Below are 15,196 nucleotides of genomic sequence, written 5' to 3'. Positions count from 1 at the left end.
AGAATTTAGAGGGAAGGCTTTCAGTTTTTCTCCATTGAGGATAATATTTGCCACTGGCTTGTGGTAGATGGCCTTCACTATATTGAGAAAGGTTCCCTCCATTCCCATCTTGCTGAGAATTTTGATCAAGAATGGGTGTTGGACCTTATCAAATGCTTTCTCTGCATCTATTGATATGATCATGTGGTTTTTATTTTTCTTGTTATTGATGTTGTGTATTATGTTGATAGATTTACGGATGTTAAACCAGCCTTGCATTCCTGGGATGAAACCTACTTGATCGTAGTGGATGATCTTCTTAACGAGGCATTGAATCCTATTTGCCAGGATTTTGTTGAGGATCTTTGCATCTGCATTCATCAGAGATATTAGTCTGTAATTTTCTTTTTTTGTAGCATCTCTGTCTGGTTTAGGTATCAAGGTGATGTTGGCTTCATAAAAGCTATTTGGAAGTGTTTCTGTTTGTTCAATTTCATGAAAGAGTCTTGCTAAGATTGGCAGTAGTTCCTCTTGGAAAGTTTGATAGAATTCATTAGTGAATCCATCTGGACTTGGGCTTTTGTTTTTCGGCAGACATTTGATTACTGTTTTAATTTTATCAATGGTGATGGGGGTGTTTAGATATGCTACATCCTCTTCCTTCAACCGTGGAAGATTAAAAGAGTCCAAGAATTTATCCATTTCTTCCAGGTTCTCATTTTTAGTGGTGTAGAGTTTTTCAAAGTAGTTTCTGATTACCCTTTGAATCTCTGTCATATCAGTAGTGATCTCTCCTTTTTCATTCCTGATACGAGTTATCAAGTTTCTCTCTCTCTCTTTCTTTGTTAGGTTTGCCAGTGGTCTATCAATCTTGTTTATTTTTTCAAAGAACCAACTTCTGCTTTCGTTGATCTTTCGGATTGTTTTTTGGGTTTCCACTTCGTTGATTTCTGCTCTCAGCTTTGTTATTTCCTTCTGTCTTCCTATTCTTGGATCCTTTTGTTGAGCATTTTCTAGTTCTATTAGCTGTGTCATTAAGCTCCTCAGGTAAGCTCCTTCTTCCTTCCTGATGTGTGCTTGCAAAGCTATAAATTTTCCTCTCAGTACTGCTTTTGCTGTGTCCCATAAGTTCTGATAGTTTGTGTCTTTATTGTCATTTGTTTCCAGGAACCTTTTTTATTTCCTCCTTGATTTCATCTCGGACCCACTGGTTATTGAGCATGAGGCTGTTTAACTTCCAGGTGCTAAAGTGTTTCTTCTGAGTCCCTTTGGAGTTCACAAATAATTTCAGAGCCTTGTGGTCAGCGAAGGTAGTCTGCAAAATTTCTATCCTCTTGATTTTATGGAGGTATGTTTTATGTGCCAGCATGTAGTCTATCCTGGAGAATGTCCCATGTACATTGGAGAAGAATGTGTATCCAGGTTTCTGGGGATGGAGTGTCCTATATATATCCACTAGGCCTCTTTCTTCCATTTCTCTCCTCAGGTCTAGTATATTCTTGTTGGGTTTCCGTCTGGTTGACCTATCCAGTGTTGACAAAGCCGTGTTAAGGTCCCCCACAATTATTGTGTTGTTGATATTATTTTTCAGATTTGTCAACAGTTGTATTAAATATTTTGCTGGCCCCTCATTCGATGCATATATGTTTAGGAGAGTGAATTCTTCCTGCTCTATGTACCCCTTGATTAATATAAAATGTCCATCATTGTCCCTTACAACCTTCCTGAGTATAAAGTTTGCATTATCTGATATTAGTATGGCCACTCCAGCTTTTTTATGGGTGTTGTTTGCTTGGATAATTTTTCTCCAGCCTTTTATCTTGAGTCTATATTTGTTCTGACTATTCAGGTGTGTTTCTTGTAGGCAGCAGAAGGTTGGATTGAGTTTTTTGATCCATTCAGCCACTCTGTGTCTCTTAACTGGTGCATTTAGTCCATTGACATTGAGAGAAAGAATTGTCCTGGGATTTAACACCATCTTTATTTCGAAATTTGGTGTGTCTTTTTGGTAGTCTTGTCTTAGATTAGGTCTTTCAGTTTTTCTCGTAAGACTGGTTTTGTGTCTGTGAAGTTTCTGAGCTGTTTTTTTTTTTTTTTGAAACCATGTATTCTTCCGTCAAACCAAAAAGTGAGTTTTGCTGGGTATAGTGTTCTGGGTGAAGCATTCATTTCTTTCAGTCTTGTCACAATATCCCACCACTGCTTTCTGGCATTGAGTGTTTCTGGTGACAGGTCTGCTGTAATTCTCAGGGAAGCTTGCTTGAACGTGATTTCCCCTTTTGATCTTGCTGTTTTCAGAATTCTGTCTCTATCTGTGGGATTTGTCATTGTGACTAGGATGTGTCTTGGGGTGGTTTTTCTGGGGTCTCTTTTGGTTGGTACTCTTCGGGCATGCAGGATTTGATCACATATATTCTTTAGCTCTGGAAGTTTCTCTTTAATGATGTTCTTGACCGTTGATTCTTCCTGGAAATTTTCTTCCTGGGTCTCTGGGACTCCAATGATTCTTAAGTTGTTTCTGTTGATCTTATCATAGAATTCTATGTTTATCTGTTCCCGTTCTTTGACTAATTTTTCCATTGTCTGCTCATTTGCTTTAAGTTTTTTTTCCAATCTCTCCTGCTGTATGGAATTGTTATATATCTCATCTTCCACAGCACCAAGTCTATTCTCAGCTTCTGATACCCTGTCCCAGAGCTTATCCATTTTGTCATTCACTTCGTTTACTGACTTTTTCAGTCCTGTTAGTTGACATGTTATTTCAGTTTGGAGTTTTGTGATTTCTGTCTTCATATTTTCTTGGTTCTTATTAGTGTTCTGTTCAACTCGATCCATGGTTTCTTGGAGTTCTTTGAGCATCTTCTATATTGCTAGTCTAAAGTCCTTATCTGAGAGGTTGATTAGTTGGTTAGTCATTATCTGGTCCTCAGAACTGTCATCTTCATTCTCTATGTCTGATGCTGGCCTGCGTTGTTTCCCCAGTGTCACACTTGTATTGTGGGTTTTTCTGCGTGTTGTGGTGGTATTCATTGTCTATGTGATGCAGGCAGCACACTCCTCTGGCTCCTTTCTTTCTGGATGGGCTGACTTGCCTCTAAGGGAGGGGAGTCCTCCGTGGATGAAGCCTCACACTGGGTCAAATATTAGGCCCGAGCATGCAACAGAGAAGACAGTCCGGAGAGAAATGTTTCCTTCTGTGATATAGCACCGTTCTTAGTGTATTTTTTCCTTCTTGTTGCAATGGTGTTCTTTTCTTAGAAAGAGTGCGTGGCCACGTAGCGAAGCGGAGCGGCCGTGCTCCGCTGGAGCCTCTTTTTGCCCCACTCGCAAGAGTTTCACGCAAGAGGACAGTAGACAGACATATACAGGTCACACTCACAGTTTTTCACAGCTGAGCCCCACAGGGCCGGTGTACTTTCGTGGCCTATCCCCGCCTGGTGTCACACACAGGGAGCCGGCTTTTGCAAAGCCTTTCCGGTTTTCATGCTCTGTAGTCCCTTCCTGAAAATGGCCTCTGGGCGGGCGAGTTTTCTGGAGCCTCTTTTTGCCCCACTCGCAAGAGTTTCACGCAAGAGGACAGTAGACAGACATATACAGGTCACACTCACAGTTTTTCACAGCTGGGCCCCACTGGGCCGGTGTACTTTCGTGGGCTTTCCCCGCCTGGTGTCACACACAGGGAGCCGGCTTTTGCAAAGTCTTGCCGGTTTTCATGCTGTGTAGTCCCTCCCTGAAAATGGCCTCTGGGCGGGCGAGTTTTCTGGAGCCTCTTTTTGCCCCACTCGCAAGAGTTTCACGCAAGAGGACAGTAGACAGACATATACAGGTCACACTCACAGTTTTTCACAGCTGGGCCCCACTGGGCCGGTGTACTTTCTTGGGCTTTCCCCGCCTGGTGTCACACACAGGGAGCCGGCTTTTGCAAAGTCTTGCCGGTTTTCATGCTGTGTAGTCCCTCCCTGAAAATGGCCTCTGGGCGGGCAAGTTTTCTGGAGCCTCTTTTTGCCCCACTCGCAAGAGTTTCACGCAAGAGGACAGTAGACAGACATATACAGGTCACACTCACAGTTTTTCACAGTTGGGCCCCACTGGGCCGGTGTACTTTCGCGGATTTTCCCCGCCTGGTGTCACAAACAGGGAGCCGGCTTTTGCAAAGCCTTGCTGGTTTTCATGCTCTGTAGTCCCTCCCTGAAAATGGCATCTGGGCGAGCGAGGTTTCTGGAGCCTCTTTTTGCCCCACTCGCAAGAGTTTCACGCAAGAGGACAGTAGACAGACATATACAGGTCACACTCACAGTTTTTCACAGCTGGGCCCCACTGGGCCGGTGTAGTTTGTGGGTTTTCCCCGCCTGGTGTCACACACAGGGAGCCCTATAAATAAATTCTTTAATTGAATCAGCATGAGATATATATCTACAAATTTGTTCATGATTTAGTTTCAATTATATTATGTACATCACTCTTATCCAGTGCACATTTCCTACTATCAATTTCCTCAGTTTCCCTCATGCCCCCTCCTTACTGCTCTCTCCCCTGCCTACCTCTGGGGTAGACATTTTTCTTCTCTCTGGTTTTCTCTCCCTTTTTTAGACACTGTGGTTTGCACTACTGCTACTGAAGGGTTGTCATGCATATATCACTTTACCTCCCTTCAGCACCCAGTTATTTTCCAGAGATTGTTTCCAACTATCATTGTCATAGTGGTCCCTTTTCTTCACTAACTCTACTCCCCCATTATTTGTGGCAAGCTTCTTCTGTGGACTGGTCCTCCTGGTCCTAATCTCTGAATATTATACCCCACAAATAAATGTGATTATTCTGTTTATCTTTCTTCCCCTGACTCATTCCCTTAGCATAATACTCTACACTTATGTATAAGGAAATTTGATGACTTAATTTTTTAAACAAGTGTGTAGTATTCAGTTATGTAGATGTAACACAGTTTATCCACTTATTTGTTCTTGGACACTTGGGTTGTTTTCACATTCAAGCAATTGTGAATAGTGCTGCAATGAACATAGGAGTGCAGATGTCTTTTCTGCACTGTGCTTTTCAGCCCCTAGGGTATAATCCAAGAAGAGGTATTGATGTGTAATATGGAAGCTCAATTTATAGATTTTTTTGAGGAATATTCATATTCCTCGATTTCCAAAAAGGTTGTACATGTTGATATTGCCACCAGCACTGAATAAATGAGAGTCCCTTTCTCCCTGTATTTGCACCAGCACTGTTGTTATTGTTCTTTTTAATGTGTGCCAATCTCTGTAGTTTGAGATGATATCTCACGGTTGTTGGGTTTGTATCTCCCTGATGATTTATTATGTAGAGTATTTTTTCATGTGAAAGCGAGGTTCCCTTTGCTATTAGCCATCTGTCATCCTTTCTTGTTGCCATCTGACCCTTACAGCAAGAACAGGTGGATCTCTGCCTTCCACAGATATTAAACTATTGAATTATAAAAGAAAAATAATTTGGCAGACAAGAATTTGCATGTCTGGGCCAGCTGCAAGACTAGGAGGCAAAATCATATTTACCTATCCTCCCAAATTTTAAGTCATTCACATTCTGATGAAAACCAGATGTTTTATACACACAACTGTCATGCCAAACAGTTGCTAACATATAATATACAGAACTTGTAAGACACTTCTCAAATTTCCTCAACAAAGATACCATGCCTGGGTACATCTCCCTGGAAAACTACCAGTTGACTGTGTGTCTTGTAGGGATTTTAAACCCTGTAAGCAATCCAAAGCTCTTTTATTTTCTGGGTGGGAAGGGATTCTCTGGTTGTGTTCAGTCATAGGGAGTTAAAACATTAGTGAAAATAAAAGACCTACCTGAAACTCACCTGCTCTTTGAAAATGTTATTCACTTACCTTGGCCAACATCCAATACAAACATCAAAAACAGTAAGAGAATTCAAGTATCCTGAATGCTATTCTCAGTGCATGTCCAAACAAGAATGAGGAAATGTGGAAGTAGTACAACAGAAAAGAGTAAACACATGTTTTTATACTAGGGTATGACTGAGCCTATCCCTTCATGTCTGTTACCCTTTCCACTTAGAGGAAAGAAGACTTGGTAACATGAGTGCAAACTTCCCTGCCAGTGTCAGTTGCTCAGCCTTTGAGATTGCCAGTCTGGCAGGTCATACTAGGGCCAAGAGTGAAGAGTCTGTCCAGTGACGTCATTGCCATGATTATTTCTCAATCATTTTGACTAAGTTTTTCTTTCATGGCTATGGAATATTTGTTTCTGCTCGCTTGGCAGGTGGTGACATGATCAACTACTTTGTACGTGTTGGACATGTCATTTTCAAAACTTAGCTATATTCTAATGGTCTATTTGAGCTCTAGAAACTATATGGTTATGTTATAAAACAGGGCACCATTTTATGCATCTTCTAGCAATCATTTGTTCTGATAAAGTTGATTTTCCAGTGTTTCCAGCACTAGGTATGACACAGTAAGAAACAGGTATTAACTATTCTTATATGTATTATATTTCATCCCTCAAACACAACTCATAAAATACTAAAGGGAATCCAGAGTTTCCTTTCATGAAAATGTATTCATTAATTCATAATGTAAGTTTTCACTCATTATGTTGAAGTACTGTGCTATGGAATATGCTTTCCATACCATACCAAATTTCACCCTTATCAAACAATTGTGAGAATGTATTCCCCTTATCTTAATTTTCAAACAAAGATCCTGGATATCATGGAGTATAATGCAAGATCACTAAGTAAATTTTTGGGAGCTAGGGATCAAAGCTAGGCTGATCTCATTCAACTACACTTTATTTTTCCACATAACACACACATTTTATTAACAAAATTAAGTATCGAGAAATTTGTCCTCCTCTACTTTTTGCTAATATTCTCTACTTCTGTTCCTATTAATACTGCTGTTTTTATCACTGCCAGCACCATTACCACCACCACTAAAACTACAATGATTACAACAACAACTATTACTACAATTTATCAATGTTTTAATGCATTTTTACAACACTGGTAGGAAATATACACTAAATAAAATTGTACAGTTCAAATCCCAAATATACACTAAATAAAATTGTACAGTTCAAATCCCAAATACATACTACATAAAATTGTACAGTTAAAACCCAGTCTCTTACAATTCAATTCAAACTTTCTGTATACTTTGTAATGCAACTTATGATATAGAGAGTTTGATTTATTTATTTATTTATCTGGTGATTCTCAGACCTATTTCTGGATCTGCATACAGAAATCATTCTGAGTGGTGCTCCAGGGACCATATATGTGTCAGGAATTTTACATGGCTTATCAGCAAGCAAAGTAAGTGCCCTTCCCACAGTACTTTCTCTAGCCATTGGTTAGTTTATTGACTACAATATCAACGCTAACATTCACTAAGTACACACTAAGCATATGTTAGGTGAATAATCTATAGATCTGCACTTGATTTGATCATAAAACTCTCCATATATGAGTAGCATAATTTTAACTAAACTAAATTTAGATTCCATAAAATTAAAAAAATCTTTTAATACTAATTTCCTAGAGTACAGTGAGTCTGAATTTACCACCACAGATATGTTATTGGAAGGTGCATCTTTATGTCTTTATGTAAAATGGCATATAGTGAAAACAATTTTACCAGAGGCTAATAGATATAAACAAGTTAAGTTTCTAGGGTATATTTCTGGTTAAAAATATCCCCCCAAATTTTCTTTTTTTTGGGGTGGAGAATGTGGGCATCCCCCAAATTTTCAATCAAGATCCATAAAGACAATAACCATTTACTAGTCACTCATTCATTTATACTATACTTGATCTTAGCCAAAAGGCCGAGAAGCAATCACTCATTCATTTATTCTCCAACTGGATTGTTCCAATTCAAGGTCTTATGAAGCTCAGAGCCTATCCTGGCAGCTCAGGGTAAAATTTGGGAATCCACACTGTACAAGATTCTTTTTTATCACAGAATGCAATACACACACACACTCTCCAAGTTTAACAATCAGACTAAGAGCTCGATGGGCACAACTTTGGGATGAAGGAGGAAGCTGAGAATCTGTTGAAAATTCATACAGTACCCAGGGAGAACTTGTATACTAGACAGTGATCCTGACAGAAACAGATTTTGTTTCTCATTAAAATTCTAACAAAAACAGCACTAAGGAAACCAATGCCTTCCGTCACCTCGTGGTGGACCAACCTTCCAGGTGATCACTGCTCTATTGAAAGGGACAAAATTATGACCCTGTGATGGAATACCAGCCTAGATAGCTCTGAAGACCTGAAAAGCACTGGACATGTATATTGTCTCCCTTATTAAAGAACTTAGAAAGGAAGTGTGGAAGATGTTCAGAGAATTCAAAGAAACAATAGCATAAATGAACAAACTACCAATAAAAATCAAGAAGATTGGGCCCGGAGAGATAGCACAGCAGCGTTTGCCTTGCAAGCAGCCGATCCAGGACCAAAGGTGGTTGGTTCGAATCCTGGTGTCCCATATGGTCCCCTGTGCCTGCCAGGAGCTATTTCTGAGCAGACAGCCAGAAGAAACCACTGATCATCGCCGGGTATGGCCCGAAACCAAAAAAAAAAAAATCAAGAAGATATGAAGGTAGAAATGAGAAAACTGCAAACAGAAATAATAGGACTGAAGAGTCATAGCTGTTGAGTACAGAATCAGTGAGCTGGTAAATGAGCTGCATAAAAACTCCATAAAACAGAAGGGGTTGAAAAAGAGCCTTAAGATAAATGGACAGAAGATGGAAAATTCCTCAAAATAAATAAAAAACAATAATATAATTCCAGGATAAGTTCAATTAAAACAACATAAGAACAGTTGGATTTCCAGAGATACAGGAAGAAAGCCCTCATGAAGAGTTAACAGTCAAAGATTCAAGGGCATCAATGTTGAGAAGTTCGCGGAACTAAAGCGTTCATGCAACATGTTTGCCCAAAGAGAAGAGCTAAAAGATACCCAAATGAGAGAATTCCAATGCACATCCTAGTTACAATTAGGAAAACTACAGAGAGAGATAAAATACTGAAAGCAGCAAAATCAACAAGGGAAATTATATAGGAAGAAGCACATGAAACCTCCATCCAGGCTTGAAGATAGTGATGGGATATAGTAAAAAAATAAGTAAAAGTGCTTTGCCAATAATAATTCACCCAGCCAGACTTTTATTCAAGTTTGAAGGAGGGACATACAACTTCACAGATAAAAAAAGGCTCATAAAATCCACAGACTCAAAATCAAAGTTAAAAGAAGAACTGAAAGGTCTTCTTTAAGGCAAGGTAGATGGAACAAAGATAAACTCCTAAGAAATTATGACACTAAATGCCATGACAATCATCTATCAATGTCAATGGACCAAATGCACCAGTTAAGAGACACAAAATGGCAAAATGAATGAAAAATCGAATGCAACATTTTTCTTGCTACAAGAAGCACACTTAGTCAAAGCAAACAAACCCCCTTAAAAAGGCTAGGTGGCCATACTAATATCAGATAACAAAGACCTAGGGCTTAAAAAGGTTATAAAAACAGAGATGGTTATTTCTAAGTAATAAAGAAAAACATGCACCAGGAAGAAATCACATTCCTAAATTTATATGCACAGAATGAGGAGCCAGTAAAATAATTTGAACAACTGTTGATAAACTTGAAGAAAGTCATCAGAGCAACACAACAATAATGGGAGACTTAGACACATTCTTTTCCATTATACCTGGCCTAGTCTCCAAGATAGATAACATGCTTAGCCACAAAACATACCTCCATAAAATCATGAGGGTAGAAACTGTTTCTATCATCTTAGACATGATGAATTTAAAATAGAAATGAATTAAAACAACATTGAAAAATAATTTTAACAACTGGAAATTAAACATGTTACTAGTGAACAAGTGGGTTATAAAGGAAAGCAAAATATTCCTGGAAACAAATGAGAATGAAGAAACGAAATATCAGACTTTGTGGGACAAAGCAAAAGTAGAATGAAGAGGAAAATTTATAGCTTTGCAAGCATTCTTGAGGAAGGAGAAATTACATGCATAAATAACTTAATAGCACAGCTTAAAATTTGGAAAATGATCAACAAAATGAACCTAAAATAGGTAGGCAGAAAAAATAAAATTCAGAGCAGTAGTCAATAAAATGAAAATTAATAAAGCAATCCAAAAGATCAATGAAAAATTTGGTTCTTTGAAAAATAAACAAGATTTATAAACACTAGCAAGACATTCAAAGAAAGACAGAGAGAAATGTAATAAATCAAACCAGAAATGAAAAGGGTAAGGTCCCTACAGATTCCACAGAAATTCAAAGGGTAATCAGAGATTACTTTGAGAATCTATGCCACAAAACAAGATAACCTGGAAGAAATGATTAAGTAATTGGACTCTTATAACCTCCCATGGTTGAACCAAGATGATCTTGAATATCTGAACATACCTATCACTATTGAGGAAATTGAAATTGGCTATTAAAAGGCTTCCTAAAAACAAAAGCCCAGGCCCAGGTTGATTTACTAGTGAATTCTTGGTCTACTGCCAAGATCCTTCCCATGGTCTTACAGGAAATTGAAGACACAGAAACATTTGCAAACAGTTTCTATGAAGCTAACACCACCCAGATACCAAAAGCACACAGAGGCGCTACAAAAAAGAGAACTACATGCCAATATTTTGATGAACACAGATGGAAAGATCCTCAACAAAATATTAGCAGATAGAATCCAACAACTAATTAAGATGGTCACACACCATGACCAAGTGGGATCAATTCCAGGAATGCAGGGATACATAAGCCAATTGACATATTATATTATTAAAAGAAAAATAAAAATCATACAACCATATTAATAGATGGCAGAGAAAGCATTTGACATGGTCCAGTACCTGTTCATGATAAAAACATTCAACAAGATGGGATTTGAAGGTACTTTTATTAATATAGTCAAGGCCATTTATCACAAACCCATGCCATTATTATACTCAATGGGGGAAAATCTAAAATTCTTTTCTCTAAGTTCTCGCATAAGACAAGCTTGCTCCCTCCCACTACTTCTATTCAATATAGTACTAGTATTACTTGCCCTAGCAATCAGGCAAGAAAAAGATATCAGGGCAGACAGGTAGGAGAGGAAGAAGTCAAACTCTCATGTTTACAGATGTTATGATATTTTATTTAGAAAATAAAGACTCCACCAAAATGCCCCTAGAAACAATAGATTTGTATAGTAAAGTGGCAGGCTACAGAATTAACATGTAAAAATCCATGAATTTTCTATAAACTACTAAAGAGAAGAGTCTTTAAAAATCACTTTACAATTGTGCTTCAGAAAATCAAGTACCTTGTATTCAACTTAACTAAAGGGGTAAAAAAGTTATTCAAAGGAAACTATAAAAAGACTGTTTCAAGAAATAAAAGTGGACACAAGGAAACAAAGACATATACCCTGCTCATGGATTGGCAGGACTAACATCATCAAAATGTCATTACTTCCCAAAGATTATACATATTTAATGCAATAACTATTAGTAAGCCCATTATATTTTTCAAAGAAGTGGATCAAACACCCCTAAAATTCATTTGGGATAATAAACATCCTTGAATAGTTAAAGTATCCTTGGGAGAAAAGGATGGGAGGCATAATTTTTCCTAACTTGAAATAGAATGCCTATCTCGAATACAGGCTGGGGTGATGAGGGGAGGGCGTTGCACTGGTGAAGGGGGGTGTTCTGTTTATGACTGAAACCCAATTATAATCATGTTTGTAATCATGGTGCTTAAATAAAGATTTTATTAAAAAATAAAAAATAAACTATACTATAAAGCAATGGTCATTTAATAATAGTTATACCATTAGCACGGTATTGGAATAAATAAAGACCCTAAGAATCAAGACTTGAATATTTAGAGACTGACCCCCATGCATACAATCAAATAACTTTTGATAAGGTGGCAAGAAATATGAAGTGAAGCAAGGAAAGCATTTTCATCAAGTGGTACTAGGATTATCAGTTACCTACATGAAAAATTAATGAACTCAGAACCTCTCTTTAACATCCTGCACAAAAGTCAAATCAAAATGGATTGAAGCCCTTGACATCAGACCTGAAGCTATAGGGTACTTAAGGAAAACAAAGAAAAGACACTCCATGACACTGACGCTAAAGGCATCTTCAAGGAAGAAACACCACTGTGCAAGCAATTGGAAGCAAAAATAAACAAAGTAGACTAAGAAGCTTCTGACTAGTATACAAAATCTACCCAAGATGGAAGAAACTATTTACACAATACTCATCTGAAAAGGGGTTAAGATATATAATATATTCATAGAACTTAGCAAAAAATAGAATTCCATTGAATACTATGAAACCATAAGGGAAAATAAAGTCATGAAATTGCTTATACAAGGATGGATATGGAGATTATTATGCTGAGTGAAATGAGTCAGAGGGAAAGGGATAGATAATCTCACTCATCTGTGGGATATAAAAAAGGCATTATGATAATTATATCCAGAGACAATAGAAATGATGGCCTGGAGGACCAGTCCATAGTAAAAAGCTTGTCACAAAGAGTTATTAGAGTAGAGTGCAGTTAGAGAAGGGTCCACTTTGCCAATGATAGTTGGAAGTTATCACTTTGGACAAGAACTGGGTGCTGAAAGGAGATAAAGCGACATGTGTGACATTCTTTTTTTATCTTTATTTAAACACCATGATTACAAACATGATTATAGTTGTATGATTACAGTCATGTAAAGAGCACCCCCTTTCACCGGTGCAACATTCCCACCACCAATTTCCCCGATCTCCCTCCTCCCCACCCCCCTACACCTGTACTCGAGACAGGCTTTCCACTTCCCTCATTCATTCACATTGTTAGGATAGTTTTCAGTGTAGTCATCTCTCCAACTGCACTCATCACTCTATGTGATAAGCTGCATGATGTGTGACATTCTTTAATAAGCGATAGTGCAAACCACCGTCAAAAAGGAAAAAAGAGAGAGACAGATATAGAGATAGAAAGAAGCAAAAGTTCTGCCAAGAAACAGGCATAGGTAGGTATTTGTAAGGAGAACTGGGGACATTGGTGGCAGAAAAAGTGAAGGGTGGTGTACATTCAATCACTGAAAGTGTATGAAAAATTTTGTAACCATGGTGCTTAAATAAATAATTTATTAAAAATAAGGAATAAGTAAGTCCTGAGCATGGTTGAGTGTACCCCCACCACAAAAAGGGTAATATTAAAGAGTGATAACTTTGCTTTATAGGCTACATACAACTAGACATTGATGTTTTCTTTTTCTTTTATTTTTCGGGCCACACCCGTTCGATGCTCAGGGGTTACTCCTGGCTAAGCACTCAGAAATTGCCCCTGGCTTGGGGGGACCATATGGGATGCCAGGGATCGAACCGCGGTCTTTTCTTGGCTAGCGCTTGCAAGGCAGACACCTTTCCTCTAGTGCCACCTCGCTGGTTCCTGGTGTTTTCTCTTTCATATAAAACTCTCTTATTCAAACTTTTGGGTATTTTTTTTTGGTTTTGGGTCACACCCGGCAGTGCTCAGGGGTTTTTCCTGTCTCTGAGCTTAGAAATTGCTCCTGGTAAGCTCAGGGGACCATATGGGATGCCAGGGATTGAAGTCGGGTCATTCCCAGGTTGGCAGCATGCAAAACAAATGCTCTAGGTCTGTGCTATCACCCTGGACCCTCTTATTCAAATTATTTAATAAAGACAAATTAAATAAAGGGCACTCAACTAAATGATTCTCATTAGGCTCCGGGAGACACTAGTCTTTGAAATAGACATGCCTAATTCAGTTGTGAGAATGTGGAGCAAGAAGATTGTATGATCAGCTACATTGATTGAGTCTCCTTAAGATTCATATCCACAACCCCAGAATCATAGTTATAGCTACCTATGCTGTGTACTAAATGGTTGGCTTCTAGTGTAGATAACTATTATTCTTACTTTCCTTTTTCTACAGCTGAGTGTCAGAGACTTAAGGTCACGTGCCCTCAGTCACACAGCACTTCAGTTAGTGGTCAATGCTTTCTGTCTACAGATACTCTCATTGTCCTTAGGTTGTGATACCTCTCTTACTTTCTGACTGGATTCCAAGGCAAGTGTCTCTGGCACATTTCCTTAAAATTAAAATGGAGGACTCTCTTGTTCCCCAGAGCTAAGAGGATAATAAAAATGATATATAATAATAATAGATAATAATAGAGAATAGAAATAGACATTAGTAGGTAGGAGTGTTGCCAGGAAGAGCTACACAAAAGCATAGAAAGACACTCAACTGAGTGAACAATGTTAGGGGTGTGGCAGGCATTGCATGTTGTTGGGCAAATAAATCTCTGCTAGTCTTTACGCTTCTCCTGCCATAACCCACTGTGCAATTTCTTAGGCCTCTCCAGAAAGCACATACCACCTTGAGAAGGCTTGAGCAGTAGGCGAGAAATGATAGGTCTAGGGCAGTAAGGTCCTGAACTGAGAGACATAAATAATCACCTTAATAAAACAGCCTTGACCAAGTGCTTGTCATTTCTCAAGAGATTCTGTGCTTTCTCCATGGTCCAAATTACTTGATAAAAGCCTAGCCTGGTAGGACAAAAATGTTAATGACTTATTTTTCATTAATGTGCTATATAACTTGCTAATAGTTGCTTATTAATAACTATCAATACTATGGCATTAGGCCCTGAACTAAATATGCTAACTTATTTAGTGTATGAGCACAAGTGCTGTTGTTTGTATACAGAAAGCATTAGGCTATGAGAGTAAAGTAACTTTTCCAGTTCATACAGCTGTTTAGAGCCAGAATTTGAAGCTTGAAGCATCTGTTCCTGGACTATAGCTGATTAATGTTTGTTTAGTTTAATGGATATCTGTTAAAGGAACAAACAGATGAAGACTGGGACAAATTTATTAATTCATTTCATGTAACCTTTCACTATATGTTTCAGTCCTTGTGCTAGGGATTGAGGAGTCAAATATAAAAATGTGAAATATATAAACACAGGCACGTCCCCTAAAAGGCCCCTGAATACAAACTCACAAAAGTACTCTCTAACTCTCTAAGTTGTTATGATATTTTTTCTGGGGTAGAGTAACAAGTGTCTTGAAGATCCTATTACCCCTAGTAGGGGCTGAGAACCAATGAGCAATGAATTTGCTAAAAGAAAATGT

The 15,196-nt window shown here is 38.3% G+C and overlaps 1 pseudogene; it reads right to left on the bottom strand.

The window, feature by feature from the left end:
- Nucleotides 1-7,674: 7,674 nt before the first annotated feature.
- On the bottom strand, nucleotides 7,675-7,833 carry LOC126000039 (uncharacterized; annotated as a pseudogene).
- Nucleotides 7,834-15,196: the final 7,363 nt, after the last annotated feature.

Source organism: Suncus etruscus, chromosome X (genome assembly GCF_024139225.1).
Source record: "Suncus etruscus isolate mSunEtr1 chromosome X, mSunEtr1.pri.cur, whole genome shotgun sequence".
Taxonomy (NCBI): Eukaryota; Metazoa; Chordata; class Mammalia; order Eulipotyphla; family Soricidae; genus Suncus; species Suncus etruscus.
The sequence above is the reverse complement of the archived record's forward strand: the minus strand, read 5'-3'. Positions and strand labels throughout refer to the sequence as shown.